This window comes from Plecotus auritus (genome assembly GCF_963455305.1).
Source record: "Plecotus auritus genome assembly, chromosome: 13".
Classification (NCBI taxonomy): Eukaryota; Metazoa; Chordata; class Mammalia; order Chiroptera; family Vespertilionidae; genus Plecotus; species Plecotus auritus.
The window spans coordinates 7,232,654-7,247,170 of NC_137779.1; the positions used below are offsets into that span (position 1 = coordinate 7,232,654).

Consider the following 14,517-nt stretch of genomic DNA (forward strand, 5'->3'; position numbering starts at 1 on the left):
ATTTGGCCCACAGTGATCTCTATGCTGTGTCCATCTACTGTTATATCAGCATGATATCCAACTACTAAGCCTGATCAGATTTCTCAGAGATTCCTGAGAGTGAATCTGATTGGTCCAGCTCATGTCCTTTTTATAAGGCCCAGGCCCTTAGCCAAACTATGGCATAGCTGTCCTTGGATCATGGGCCACCCCTGGTCCAATAACTATGGCTGGGAAGGGGAGACACTTGGTATAAAACATGGGTGTCTTAGAAGGTACACCATGAATAAGCAGAGAACAGACACTGCGAGAGAAGCAGGGAAATTGAGTGGTCATGGCAACAAGTCAATGGGGAAGACTTCGCAGCTCCTGAAGAAAAGGAGGGAGGGCCCTGGCTGGTGAGCATTGTCCCATGCACCAAGAGGTCACCAGTTCGATTCCTGGTCAGGCACATGCCCAGGTTGCAGACTCGTGCAGGTGGCAGCCAATAAATATCTCCCCCCGCCCACCTCTCTCTCTAATAAATAAAAACATATTTTAAAAAAGAAAAGGAGGGAGGAACTTCCCTCCCTGGTTGTATTTCCATCCCTGATTGGTAAATCAATCCTGGTGGAAGACATTTAAAGTCAGGCACTTAATACTGAGCCCAATTTTCATAGCAAATCAATGGGGAGAAAAGCAGTTTGAATTGGAACTTAATCTTAGAAAATGAAACTAAAGCTTATCAACATAAAGTTTAGGTTACCATTTCAACTACACATGAACTCTTAGAACAAAAATGAATTAAGTAGTAAACTTTGGTGTAATTTTTCTGACAAAACCTTTCGCTTCAGGTTTGGCTTTCATGCCCTGATAACAAAAAGGTCATTAAAAATATATTCCAGGGCTCCACTAATTTTTCCTAAGGCCCTCTTAAATCTTTTGATATTTTAATGTTTCTTTTGAAGTGCTCACCATGTCATATTTTTGCCATTTTATTTTCTTTAACTGTTAACTCTTTGGGGGATGACATTCCCCAATGTTATGCAACTGGTCTAATAGAGGCATCGTCCCATCACAACAGTCACTGCGACAACCACTGTGCCTGAAGCTTGGGTTCAGGTGAATATTGCTACTGACTGCTCTAAGACCACCAGGTTCTCATGGGTATCTGTGATTTTCCTGTTCTTCAAGCATGTTTCAACACCACTTTCATCAACTTCATGGAATTTGATCTCGGGAAAGATTTTCAATCAAACATTTGCAGTCAGATTATCTTGTATAGGCATCAGGGTCAGACAGTGGGTGAGAGATGGATTCTCTTTTCAGGACTCATTGGTCCATTCAAAATTCAGGGGCTCTTTTCAGAGAGATGGAGTCACAAGGAAGTTGACATGGTGAAAAATAAAAAGGATTCGTGCTAGTATTAAACAGGGAAGGTTGCATAATTGTTAACATTTTTAATAATTTAAGTTGTATTTGACGATAACTTTGGCTTCTCCATACAACTTCATCACCTCAAGGACTCAGATGATAAATATTTAATAACAAAGACCTCTGGAATTTTCTTTGTGAGCTAGTTGAATGGACTGCCCTTTCTTACAACCAATGAGTCTTGCCAAAGACAAGCAGGGTACATGTGTAAGGCCTCCATATGGTTTCAACAGAAATATTGGCCTTACTTGGAAACAATACAATGACTATGTATGGCTCTGATAGCTTCTGAATGTATTTCCCAGGTGAAAACATTCAAATATCAGCTTGCATGGTTCAAACCAGAAATCCTCTTTATAAACATTCAGAGCAGGTTCCTTGTTCAGCTTTTGATGTCACCGCCCTGATTCAGATAAATGTGAAGCTTGCCATGCTAATCATGGGACAGAAAACATAGTAGATACACGTTCAGAGGGGCAGAAACAGATGAACTGATGAATTTCTCCATCCTATCTTCTTGCTAAGACTTTGGAGTTCAATCTTCGAACTTAGGAGTCAGGGCTACACTGGTTACAGGTCACTGGGGATCGCCCACCCCCAATTTTGAGGAGTGACAGCAATTTGTTCATATTCTGCAATACTAATTAACTCGATTTGGTCAAAAGCTTGCCTGGAACAGAAACAGTTCTGAAAAGGAACTTGTGAATTCTGCACACTGTGAATTTCCCTTAATTAGCATATTAACGTGTCTCAGATATTTGCAATCTTGGGAATAGAAAAGCAAGAGCATCTAAAACTAGCAGTCATTAGCTCTGAAAAGAGCCCAGTGGTAAAAGCTGGTGTTTAGCAGCCAGACAGGTGTGTATGTAAATCTTGGCTCAGCTCCTTACCTGATCTTGGATAAGTCAATCTGGGTGTGCCTCCGTTTTCTCATTCTATATAATAAAAGACTAATATGCAAATAGACTGAATGGTGGAACACCGGAACAACTGAACAACCAAACAACTGGTCACTATGACGTGCACTGACCACCAGGGGGCGTGTGCAGAATATGGCAGGCATTGGCTGCCGCGGGATGGTGGAGCAGGTGAGTGGGGGCACCAGACCAAGGTGCGGCCAGTCGCTGTCATCAGGGCGAGCATCTGGTGTTTACTGAAAATTCTTGGCTCCTGTGCACCATGGTCCAGCTCAGCGCTCACACCTACTGCTGGCGCTGGCCCCATTCGCTCCATGGCACCAGCAACAGGTGCGAGCAGGGCTGGCGCCATCAGCGCATGGGAGCAGCAGCGGCGGGAGCAGGGCTGCCGGTAGACAGGGACCCGGGGGTTGTGGCAGGAGGGGCCAGGTTGGGGTACAGAGGATGAGCCAAGACCTGCCCCTATGTCTAATGCAGCCTCGCAGCTACAGTTCCTTTCAAGGTGCACCAATTCATGCAGTGGGCCCCTAGTCTGTAAAATAATAGTAGCTACTTCATAGGATTGTAGTAGTAAGTATAAGATGCTCTCAAGACCTAATACATAATGAATTAGGTATTATTATTATTATTAGATGTTATTATCCAATAATTATTATGAATCTGACCCAGTAGTAGATGATATGTCTTTTTGCCCCTACCAGGTCATTATTTCTTGTGGTAACACCCTTTGGGTTTCCTTTGAGTAACCACTTCTTGGGAGACAAAAGCTCCCAACTGCTCTGAACTCCAGTTCCGGGTGAGACTCTGGGGACCCAGACTCATTCAGGGAGAAAATGGACTGTCTGGCAGCGGGCAAAACTCAAGGGCAGCTTTCTCTCAGAGGTGCTTGCAGGGATTACCGCAGGACACTGAGACCCAGGGGCCTCCTAGGGCAGGGCTGATGGGAAGCCAATGCTGTCTGCTCCACTCTGAGACTCCACCCCATCCAAGCTGAGCACAGAGGAGGCTTTTGCAAGTCTTGTCTCATAAGGGTGTCTCCAGCACAGAAGTTCTCTCAGCGTAGACACAGCTGATCCTCACAGCCAATTGGCCTGGAGGACAATTCCTCCCAGTGACACCAACAACAATCAAGGCTTAACTACAACAAGACTGTGCACACAGCCCACAAAGGGGTGCATCAAGAGTGTCCACCTCAGGTAACTGGGGAGGCTGAGCCACTGGGCCCTATAGGACACCTAGCACACAAAGCCACTCTATCAACTCAGGGAAGCGGCCAAAATGCGGAGACAAAGAAACAGGTCGCAAATGAAAGAAATGGAGGAAAGCAAACGACTGGATATAGAGTTCAAAACCACGGTTATAAGGTTTTTCAAGAATTTTCTAGAAAAGGCCGATAAATTTAGCGAGACCCTCGAGGATGTGAAAAAGGACCAACTAGAAATTAAGCGTACACTGACTGAAAAAAAAATATTATACAGAGATCCAACAGCAGACAAGAGGATCGCAAGAATCAAGTCAAAGATTTGAAATACAAAGAAGCAAAAAACACCCAACAGGAAAAGCAAAAAGAAAAAAGAATCCAAAAATATGAAGATAGTGTAAGGAGCCTCTGGGACAACTTCAAGTGTACCAACATCCGAATTATGGGGGTGCCAGAAGAAGAGAGAGAGCAAGATACTGAAAACCTATTTGAAGAAATAATGACAGAAAACTTCCCCCACCTGGTGAAAGAAATAGACTTACAACTCCAGGAAGTGCACAGAACCCCAAACAAAAGGAATCCAAAGAGGACAACACCAAGACACATCATAATTAAAATGCCAAGAGCACAAGACAAAGAGAGAATATTAAAAGCAGCAAGAGAAAAACAGTTAGTTACCTACAAGGGAGCACCCATACGACTGTCAGATGATTTCTCAACAGAAACTATGCAGGCCAAAGTGATGAATAGCAAGAACCTACAACCAAGATTACTCTACCCAGCAAAGCTATCATTCAGAATTGAAGGGCAGATAAAGAGCTTCACAGATAAGAAAAAGCTAAAGGAGTTCATCACCACCAAACTAGTATTATATGAAATGCTGAAAGGTATTATTTAAGAGGAAGAAGAAGGAAAAGATAAAGATGAAAATTATGAACAACAAATACATATCTATCAACAAGTGAATCTAAAAATCAAGTGAATAAAAAATCTCATGAACCGAATAAACTGGTGAATATAATAGAATCAGGGGCATAGAAAGGGAGTGGACTGACAATTCTCAGGGGGAAAGTGGTGTGGGGGGTGTGGGAAGAGACTAGACAAAAATCGTACACCTATGGATGAGGACAGCAGCGGGGAGGTAAGGGCAGAGGGTGGGGTGGGAACTGGGTGGAGGGGAGCTATGGGGGTAAAAAAGGAGGAACAATTGTAATAATCTGAGCAATAAAGATTTATTTTAAAAAAATAAATAAATAAAATTTAAAAACATAAGTACATAGACTGTTTTCATCTACAAGATTGTGTGTTGCAAAGGTAATGTAGGATGGAGCTTCTGGGGTCAACATGTGGGAAAAGCCAGTATAGAAGAAAACATAGCAGAGAGGTGGAAAGGGAGAGAGACTCGAGTCCTGGTGTCACCAGCTGAGTCCCTGGATCCAGCTGAGCCTAAAGGTCACATTGACAGTTCATTCATATACTCCACTAAACATCCCTTTTGTGGCTTGAGCCAGTTTGAATTGGTAGCTGTCACTTGCAACCAAAGAAGTCTTGACTAGTGTAGTCTCTACTTAATTAGTAAGGAGCTTGTAGGTCCCATAGAAGTAGAAAGAAATGGAGAGGACTAGAAAGTAAAAGGAATATTTACCAAACAAATCAGGTGGGTAATCTGAGTGTATATTACAGGAATCAGGATGGGTTTAAGAACAGATGTGTATGCCTTAGCTTAGCCTAATATAAGAAAGTCTAACTCTTCAGAGTAGTTAAGTAAGGCAGGGAGTTCTTCACTGAGCCATGGGTGTCTCAGAGGCAGCAATTGCGTCTTGTTCAGATGCAATGTATCCCCAGAGCCAAGTATGAAATGGGCACTCAAAAAAATATTGGTGGACTTGAATGGGCTTACTAAGAAATCTTTTGCATTTTATGATTCAATACAGACATTCTTAAAATAATGAATTTGCCACAGCATTATATTTGCAAGTTCCCAGTACACTCACTGCTAAAGAATTACACTAATAATCATACAGTGGCCGAGTATTTATTTTAATGAGATTTAGTAACTCAGAGAGGAAAATGTCACCATTAGCAGACCTATAACTGCCTCTTTCCTTACCTGTAAAATGTATTATAATTCTCTGTTGCAATCGAGAACTTCTTTGCTTGGGATCCATTATAGCCCTTTCAGAAGGGGTCTGGAAGAGAAGACTGTCTGTTTACGACAGTGGATAACAGCATAGAGTGGGAAGAGTCTGTCCTTGCTCTCCTTGGATTACTGCACCACTGGAGGAGAGCCTTGAACTTGGGAGACTCTGAGTTTCTATCAAGCTGCTGGTAACCTGCCCATCCTCCCCTCTGGGGAGAGATTACTCCTTAATGTCTCTGGTACATGAGGAAAGTGTCTATAGATTGTAAGCAAATAACCTCCAAGAAGAGATGGGATCTTTATTATTCTGGAATATCTCCAAGAAGAGAGAGGTTTTATATCTTTAGTTTGCTATTCAATTGTCCCTGAACAAAACTTGTCAGTGCCCTTTCCTGGGAAGGTCCAGACCATATAGAACTCGAGAAATCTAAGGAGGATTTTCTCCCAACAGAAATGTGTTTGGACAGGATGGAAGGAAGCTGGATCCCTGAGTCACCAGATGAAGGAAACCCTTTGCTGACCCACATAAGACATTACATAAACTGTTATGATGCTCATCCATTGAGATATGAGGTCTTGTCTATCATGGCAGCATGTGTTAATTATCCTGACTAATAAAGATGACTTTAGAGTACATCAAACAAATTATGGTTGTATTAGAAATCAGAGAGCTAGCCAATATATACTAAATTCAAAATGATAAGGATGGGGGTGGGATTTGGGAGAAGGCAGAAGACTATGAAGAGGTCCTAATTTACTAGTGACAGAGTAAAGGGAAACAGAATATGAGAGACAAGCCACAGCTGTCCAGGAACACATCCCCCAGTCTCAGCACATCCAAGTGTCATCAGCCCACCTCGTTCATGAACTCAAATCCACACTGGACTCAAAGATGTGAATGACTTTCACACCAGTTTGGAGATTTTCAGATCATCTTAAGCTCAATTACAGCTAAACCAATAATATATCCCAAATATCATTATTGGAAAATCACCAAGCAGGCCTGCTAATTGTATTTGCAGCTTCTTCATTACATTAGTAAAGTCATAAGTGCAGCATGCTCTTCCCAGGGGATAACCATTCACAAGGCCAATTTCCCTGGATGTAGCTTTCATATCACAGCAGTTTAGAACTAATGTGTCTCAGGAAATAAACTGTCAGATCAATAACATTTGCAACCAGAGAATATTTGGAGCAAATAGCAAAGTATAGCCTGCAACAGAGACCAACATGATCCTTACCTGACCCTTGGAAGCTGTCGTAACTGGGAAACTTCAGGATTTCCCAAGGGGTCAATTTGGAGATACTGTTCGAATTACCTGGCAAGACACAAAGAAGCCTCATTGCATTATTTTGTGACTCCTTCCTGGGAAGCTCAACATATCATCACTAATCTGAAAAGAAGTAAATAACATTTATTAAGCTTCTTCTGTGTTCCAGGCTTGATGCCTTGAGCAGTGCATACAGAAATAAGCAGTCTTTATGGAAGTCCATAAAGTTCAAATTTGGGATCTGAAACTTCCTAAGGCAAGTTTTATCACTTCTCTGAGTCTTAATTTCCAAATCTGTACAATGGAAATAATAATACCTACTTTCTAGAGGTGTTTTGATGACTGAAAAGAAATTATGTGAAGTGCCTAGTTTAGTGCAAGGTACATAATAGGTGCTCAATAAGTAACAGCTGTTGCTATGACTTTAACCACATCCTTTTAATTAAAGTTAAAAAATGTTCACGAAACAAATTCATGTTTTCCCCTCAACTGGGCCATTTGAGGCAAAAACATTTACACACCAATCTAAGTTGACCCACATAATCCTTCCACCCAAAGAGAAAAGGCAAGTCATTTTCTTTTTCATCAGAAAGAGACTGTCAGCTTCTCTATGTTTTCCTTTTCTTATTTTTTTCCTTCAGGAAAAGCTCTTGATGTAACCTAGCATTCTATAAGTATTAGGTAAAAACTGAAAAGTTAATAAGGAAAGGAGAAAGATACAAAAATATAGCAGAGTAAGAAGTAATTATCAATTCATAGAATTGGGGTTACTTTTGCACCACTTAGGCCTGGGATTGAATTGAATGAGCACTTAGAAACTGTGTGACTCTGGGAAAATAACGTATTTCTCTGAGCTATTGCTTACTCTCTGCGAAATGGCAACACCATCTGCCTCAAAGAGGTAATGTGAAAACTAAATAAAATGATAAACAGTAAAATCTTAATGAATGTTAGTACTCATTCCCCTCTTTTCTTCTCCCATCATGCATATTGGGCACTGTGACGGACCCTGGTGATAGAGTGGTAAACAAGACCGACAAGGCCACTGTCTTCACAGTCCAGTCTACACTCTGGAGGGGAATAGATTAATTACTCACCCAATTCTACCAATCAATGGAAGGGTACACTTGTGAGAAGTACTAGCAAGAATTAATGAGAGTTTGCTAAGAGGTCCTGGCTGAGGTGTTAAGAAAGGCCTTCATGCCCATTCTGGGTTGTAAGCATATTTCCCGATGGTGAAATTTGTAAAGTGCCTAGTTTAGTGCAAGAGGCCAGATCATGCTGGGCCTTACCGGGTGAACTACAGGGCCGGGTGAACTACACTGCACAAATACAGGAAACACCAAATTCACTGAACATACAGCCACACTGCAGGACCAGCAGCCCTGGTAGACAATATGCAGAAAATAGAAACCACAAGGAATCCAAATAAAACACAAGGTAAAGAGAAAGCATTCAGAAGAAAAAATAAATTATGAAACTTCCAAGGGCATCTGTGGTGTAGTGATTGAGGCAGACCAAAGTTGCCACCAAGTAGAACTAGAAACGCTGGATAAAACACACAAAAACTCAAAGAGCATGCTGCACTCGTGACTTTACTAATATAATGAAGAAGCTGCAAATACAATTAGCAGGCCTGCTTGGTGATTTTGCAGTAATGATGTCTGGAGTCTATTTGAAAGCATGAGGGAACAGCCAGGACCTGAGATACAAAAATTCTGGAAAGAAGAGTTTAGTGAGAGAGCCTACCATTGTGCACATTGCTTTTTCCCTCAGGGCACAGATGACTGCTAAACATCACGAGGGGTGAGAAGCACAGAAGCAGAGCAGAGGGCAGCTGTGAAAAGACTGGGAGGCCATCAGAGTGGTAGGAAAACTCATGAGGGTGGACGACCAACATTAGCATCTTATGAGGTCAAAAGAGCTACAAGTTGAGGGTCCAAAATATCTCCCCAAAAAATAGGAGGTAATGAGAAGTGATCCAAAAACACTGCACCAATTTTTCCCTTATTTATGCTATATAAGGCAAGTGGCTTAGAATTGAAGCAAAAATTGCAGTTGAAAGTTCTCCTAATACTAGGGCACAAAACTGGATAGAGTTCAGAGCCACCAATTCCTAGTAGATGCTTGGTAAACAGCTCTGGTTCTAATCTAATTCCAAGGAGTAGGGGTGAATTAGAGGCAGACAAAGCATTACAAAAATCATAATTCAACCGTGGTCAACTTTGTCCCTGAGTGGACAGAGGTGATCTACCTCTACACATTATTGTCGGCCAGAGGACAGGGAGACTGCCCCTTCCCCACCCCCCAAAGAATATATATCATTTAGAATACTATAATTTTTACACAATGTCTGACATTCCATCAAAATTTACCAGGCATACTAAAAGCCTACCCAAAGAAAAAAAAATAGTTTAAAAACAAAAAAACTGTTTAATATAATTAAGAAAACAGATTTTTCACCAGAGAACTTAAATCTACAAAAAACAAAACCAAAGAGAAATATCAGAACCTGAAAACAAAACAAAAAAAACCCTGAAATTAAATATTTAGTAGAATGTTTACCAGTAGATCAGACACAACTTTTTTAAAAAAAAGTATTGGTGAAACAAGAGATAAGTCAGTAGGAAATATCCAGACTGAAACTAGAGATAAATGACATGGGAAATCAGAAAAGAAAATAAGAAGCCTAAGAGATACCGTGAAAAAGTTCTAATATATGTATAACTGGAGCCCCAGAATTAAAGACTAGACAGCACATAGAAAAAGCAATATTTGTAGAAATCGCAGCCAAGAAATGTTTGAAACTGAGTAAGATCATCAAGACAGAGATTGAAGAAGTTTTGAGAACCTCAAGTCAGATAAATACAAAGAAAACCACAGCTAGGTACATCATAGTTAATGAAACCTGAAAACAAATGAAGTAGAAAAGCTTCTAAGGGATTATGTCTTCCATTTTTACCATGCGCAACAAAGGTTTGCAATAATATTTTTAATTTAAAAAAAGAAATAAAAAGCTTTTAAAAGCACACAGAGAAAAAGAAGAAAAAAAACACCACTAACTTCCAAGAAGCAACTATATGAGAGTTGATATCTCAACAGACTTGATGAAAGCACAAAAAAACAATGAAAGGAAAATGCTATCCAAGTTCGAATTCTGTACAGACTGAATACAGTGGTGGGGAAAAGTAGGTTTACAGTTGCAATACAAATAAATAACAAAAATTAATAATACAAGAATAAACTCTTTCAAGTACTCACAACTATAGACCTACTTTTCCCCACCCTTGTATATCCTTTGGAGATTAAATAAAATAGGTATTTTCAAACAAATTGAAACTGAGAGAATTTGTTACTAGCAGTTCCAACTAAAACAAATATTAACAGGGGTTCTTTAGGCAAAAAGAAAATGAGCACAGATAAAATGGAGGAAAGATTGAAGAACAACAGAAAAAGCCTTTCAGTAAATCTAAATGAACACTGAAAACAACAGCAATAATTTCTTATGGAATTTTAAGTATATGTAGATTTAAATGAATATTAAAAACACAAAAGACAGAGGAAAGATAAATTGCAGTGTAATAGGCTCTGGATTGTCTGGAAAGTGGTCAGAATATTGATATATATCAGACCCAAGTAAACAAAGAGGCTATGTTTTCATATTGGGTAATTAAAAGGTTAATAAGAGAAAAACTAGTATAATTTTAAAATTGATTGGCTCAAATTAAGGCAAGAAAGAAGAAAAAAATGTGGGGCATATAGAAAAAATTGTAATACTATAGATATAAAACCAAACATATCAGTTATTACATTACATGTAAATAGATTAAACATGCCAATTAATAGACCTAGCTTATCAGACTACATCAGAATAAAACAATTACATGCTGCTTATGAGATACACCCATAATATGAAAACCTAAAAAAGCAGAACTAAAAGGATGAAAAAACACACCACTAACCAAAAGAAAAGCAGTATATAGTTACACTAATTTCAAGCCAAGTAAACTTGAAGGTAAGATGCATAACTAGATATAAAAAGGAAAATTTCAATACAAAGGTTAATCCATCAGGAAATAACAATTCTGCATTCATATATACATAATAGCATTCTTTCAAAATGTACAAATCAAGAAACTAAAAAAAGTAGGCAAATACAAAATAATATTTTAACAACCTCTTTCAGTAGCTAAAAAAACAAGCAGGCAAAAAAGCAGTAAGCGCATAAAGACCTACACACACAATGAATCTGGCTTTTTTTTACATGAGAACGTTAAACAACAGCCCGGACGCAGCTAAAAAAAAATACAAAGGATTAGTGAAACAGGAGGTGAATCCATAGAAATTGCCCAGTGCACCCAAGGACATCACAATACACACGCTTCCAAGTGCCTCTGGGACAGTTCCCTAAACCAATAAAACACGAAGTCTTTAAACAAATTCAAGAACTAATATCACTTTCATATGCATAGTCCAACAACAGTGCAATTATGCCAGAAACCAATAATAAGATAACTAAATATTTTCTTAACCTTACTTGGAAACAAAGGAGAAATCACAAAGGAAATTGGGAATATCTTGAACTGAATGATAGTAAAAATAAGGCATATCAAAAAGTTTGGTAAGTAGGTAAAGCTCTGATCAGACAAACTTACAGCTTAAAATGGATGAATCAGAAAAGAGACGATAGAACTCAATAATACAAATACCACTTCAAAAAGTTAGAAAAAGAACAACAAATTAAACTTAAAATGTATAAGGAAGAAAATAATAAAGATAAAAACAAAAATCAATGGAATAGAAAGCAAACTTGCAATAAATAAAATCAAGAAAGCCCCAAATTGGTTCTTTGGAAAGGCTAATAAAATTGGTAAGTGCCAAGCAAGATCTTGCGGGCATTTTAAAGATGCTAACAGACTTTTATAACAACTTTATGCCAATAGAATTGGACAATTTAGATGAAATATACAAACTAGAAAAATACACCTTACCAAAACTAGAACAAATAAGACATCTTAATACATCCATATCTATTAAAAAAATAGAATCTGTAATTAATATTCCCACAAAGAAATCTCCAGGCCCAGATTATCTTCACTAGTGAATCCTTCCAAGCACTTAAAAAAGAAATAATACTAAGCTTACACAATCTCTACTAGGAAATATGAAAAGATGAAACACTTCTCAATTCATTTTTTTCAGGTCAGCATAACCTTGATACAAACATCCACATACCAAAAACTTACAAGAAAATTACCATCGGATCTCTCTCATAGACCCAGATGCCAAACTCCTAAGAAAAATTTTATCAAATCAAATGCAGTAATACACAAAAAGGGTATTACTAGTATATCATGGACAAGTTTAGTTTATTCCAAGAGTACAAATTTGGTTTCACATCTGAAAAGAAAACACTATAATTCCCCACATTAGTGGAATAAAAGACCAAAAAGAAGTAAAAAAGCATAGAATCATCTGAATAGATGGAGAAAATCTTTTTAAAAAGTTAAATACCCATTTATAGTTTCATTTTAGCAAACTAAAACATTTTGATAAAGGGCAGCTAAAATAAAATTAGAGTCAATGTCATACATAATGAATGGTGAAATACTGAAGGTGGGAAATGAGTTCAGGAAAACTATTTTAACATTTACCCACCATTATCACAGGTCCAGCTGTTCAGCCTGTGCCTTCTGACTTCCTTCTTCACCCATTGGTGGGCCACTCCCACAGGTCAGCTATGGCCTACACACTCCTGTTTTCAAGAAATACCCCTATACACATACCAAAATAGCTTAATTGTTTTTTCTTTTTCTTCAGGAAAATAAACAGTAGGGTTTACCAAGCATGCAGTCCTGAGATTTTGAGAAAGACCACCTTACTAGGGACATACCTTCAGGTCATTAGTACCTAGCTGAATATAAGAGATAAAAATTTCTACACATATTTGAACAAAACAGGAAAAGAGTAACTGTTTTCGTCAAATTCGGTTACTGGAAGAACAAGGTGGTGAGAATTTTTAAGGTACATATGCTCATTTCACAGCTCCAAAGAAAAGTCACAAGTAGATCATTTTTAGCAGCTGTATAGTAATTACAGGTGAACTCACCTATGTTCTACACACCAAGGACATACAATTTTTCTGAGCAAGAACAAAGTTTAAGCTCCTGCCTTTCCTTCCCTGAATGTAGTGTAGGGGGCTGAGGATTCCCGAGCTTGCACACTACACTACACTGAGAAGCAGAGGCGCACAGCGTAGATGGTTGGCCTGCTAGCCAAACAGCACAATTCCGGAAGACCATTCGTTTAAAATACTTTGATGTCATCTGGCTTCGAGCAGATGCCGCATTCCTCTTGGTACCCTAGGGTCCAGTGGTGTCCCCTTGGCCTGCTCTGTAAGCATGTGAACTATTAAACGTGTACAGAAAATCAACAAACTGTCTCCCAAATTAGAGTCCAGTAATAGCTGAGCAATGGGCCTAACTTCCTGTTGAGCTGCTGGTTACTAAAGCTTTCCAACAAGGTTTGGGAAAGGTCAGGAGTATTCACGGATGAACCAGCCTTTTAAGAGTTACCGCCAGTGACGACCCAAAACCCACCGAGCCTGAGAGAAGCTACGCTTCCTTCACCACCCCACCAGGGGGGTCGGGGTGCGCCTTGCAGCTGGTAGCCCACTTTGCTCACCAGCGCCACGTGCCCGGCTCCTTCCCCCCAACCAGCGGGCGGAACACGGTCTCCTGTTCGTAGGGGTTGAACTTGGCGCCCACAGCATCCAGCCTGAGCAGGCCCTGCCTGGCTAACGCCTGGACCTGGGCCTCGGTCATTACCAGTCCCTCATAGAGGTTCTTGGGGTGAGGGTTGTCCTCTGGGAACACACTGTGTTGCCTCCTCCAGAATGTCTGCGGCTTCTACCAAGTCCTTGCAGAAGCCCTGGATGCCATATAACTGTGCCTCCTCCACCCACGTTTGGGTCCTCTGCCGCAGGTTCTCAGTATCTGCCAAAGCTCGCTTATGTTTTCCAGAGTGTCCTTCAGCGGCTCTTCTAACTTGATCTTCTCCATAGTGGCTTCTCTGCAGAGGAAGTGTCTGTCTTCTGGTCAGTCTGACCCACGTCCTCTTTCTGGCCACTGTTCTGTTTTGCATAACAGCTGAGGAGCGGGCCTAAGAGACAACGCCAAAGCCAGGAGGCTGCTCGCACCCACCTCCGGAGCAGAGCTGCCAGGACTGCCACCCGCGCCGGTACTGTGCACATACTACGCAAGCGCACGGAGGTCGCTGGCCCGCCCCCTCAGGGGCCACTTTTTTTTTTAAGTCCTAACCTGAGGATATGTTTTTATTGATTTTCAGAGAGCGAGAAAGGGGGAGAGAGATGTGACAAAGAAACATTGATCGATTGCCTCCCGTACATGACCCGATGGTGCATCAAACCCACAACCTGTGCCCTGACTGGATATCAAATCCCCAACCTTTTGGTGTATGGAATGACTCTCCAACCAACTGAGCCACCTGGCCAGGGCAATAGCTTAATTCTTTTAAAAGGACAATACCAAGTCTTGTTAAGGACTTAGACCAACTGGAACACCCATATACTGCTGG

The 14,517-nt window shown here is 40.2% G+C and overlaps 1 pseudogene across 1 annotated transcript; it reads right to left on the reverse strand.

Moving 5' to 3' along the window:
- Positions 1-13,485: 13,485 nt before the first annotated feature.
- Positions 13,486-14,173, reverse strand: LOC308238194 (grpE protein homolog 1, mitochondrial-like; annotated as a pseudogene). Its single transcript has one exon. The product of its transcript is annotated as a grpE protein homolog 1, mitochondrial-like (transcript).
- Positions 14,174-14,517: the final 344 nt, after the last annotated feature.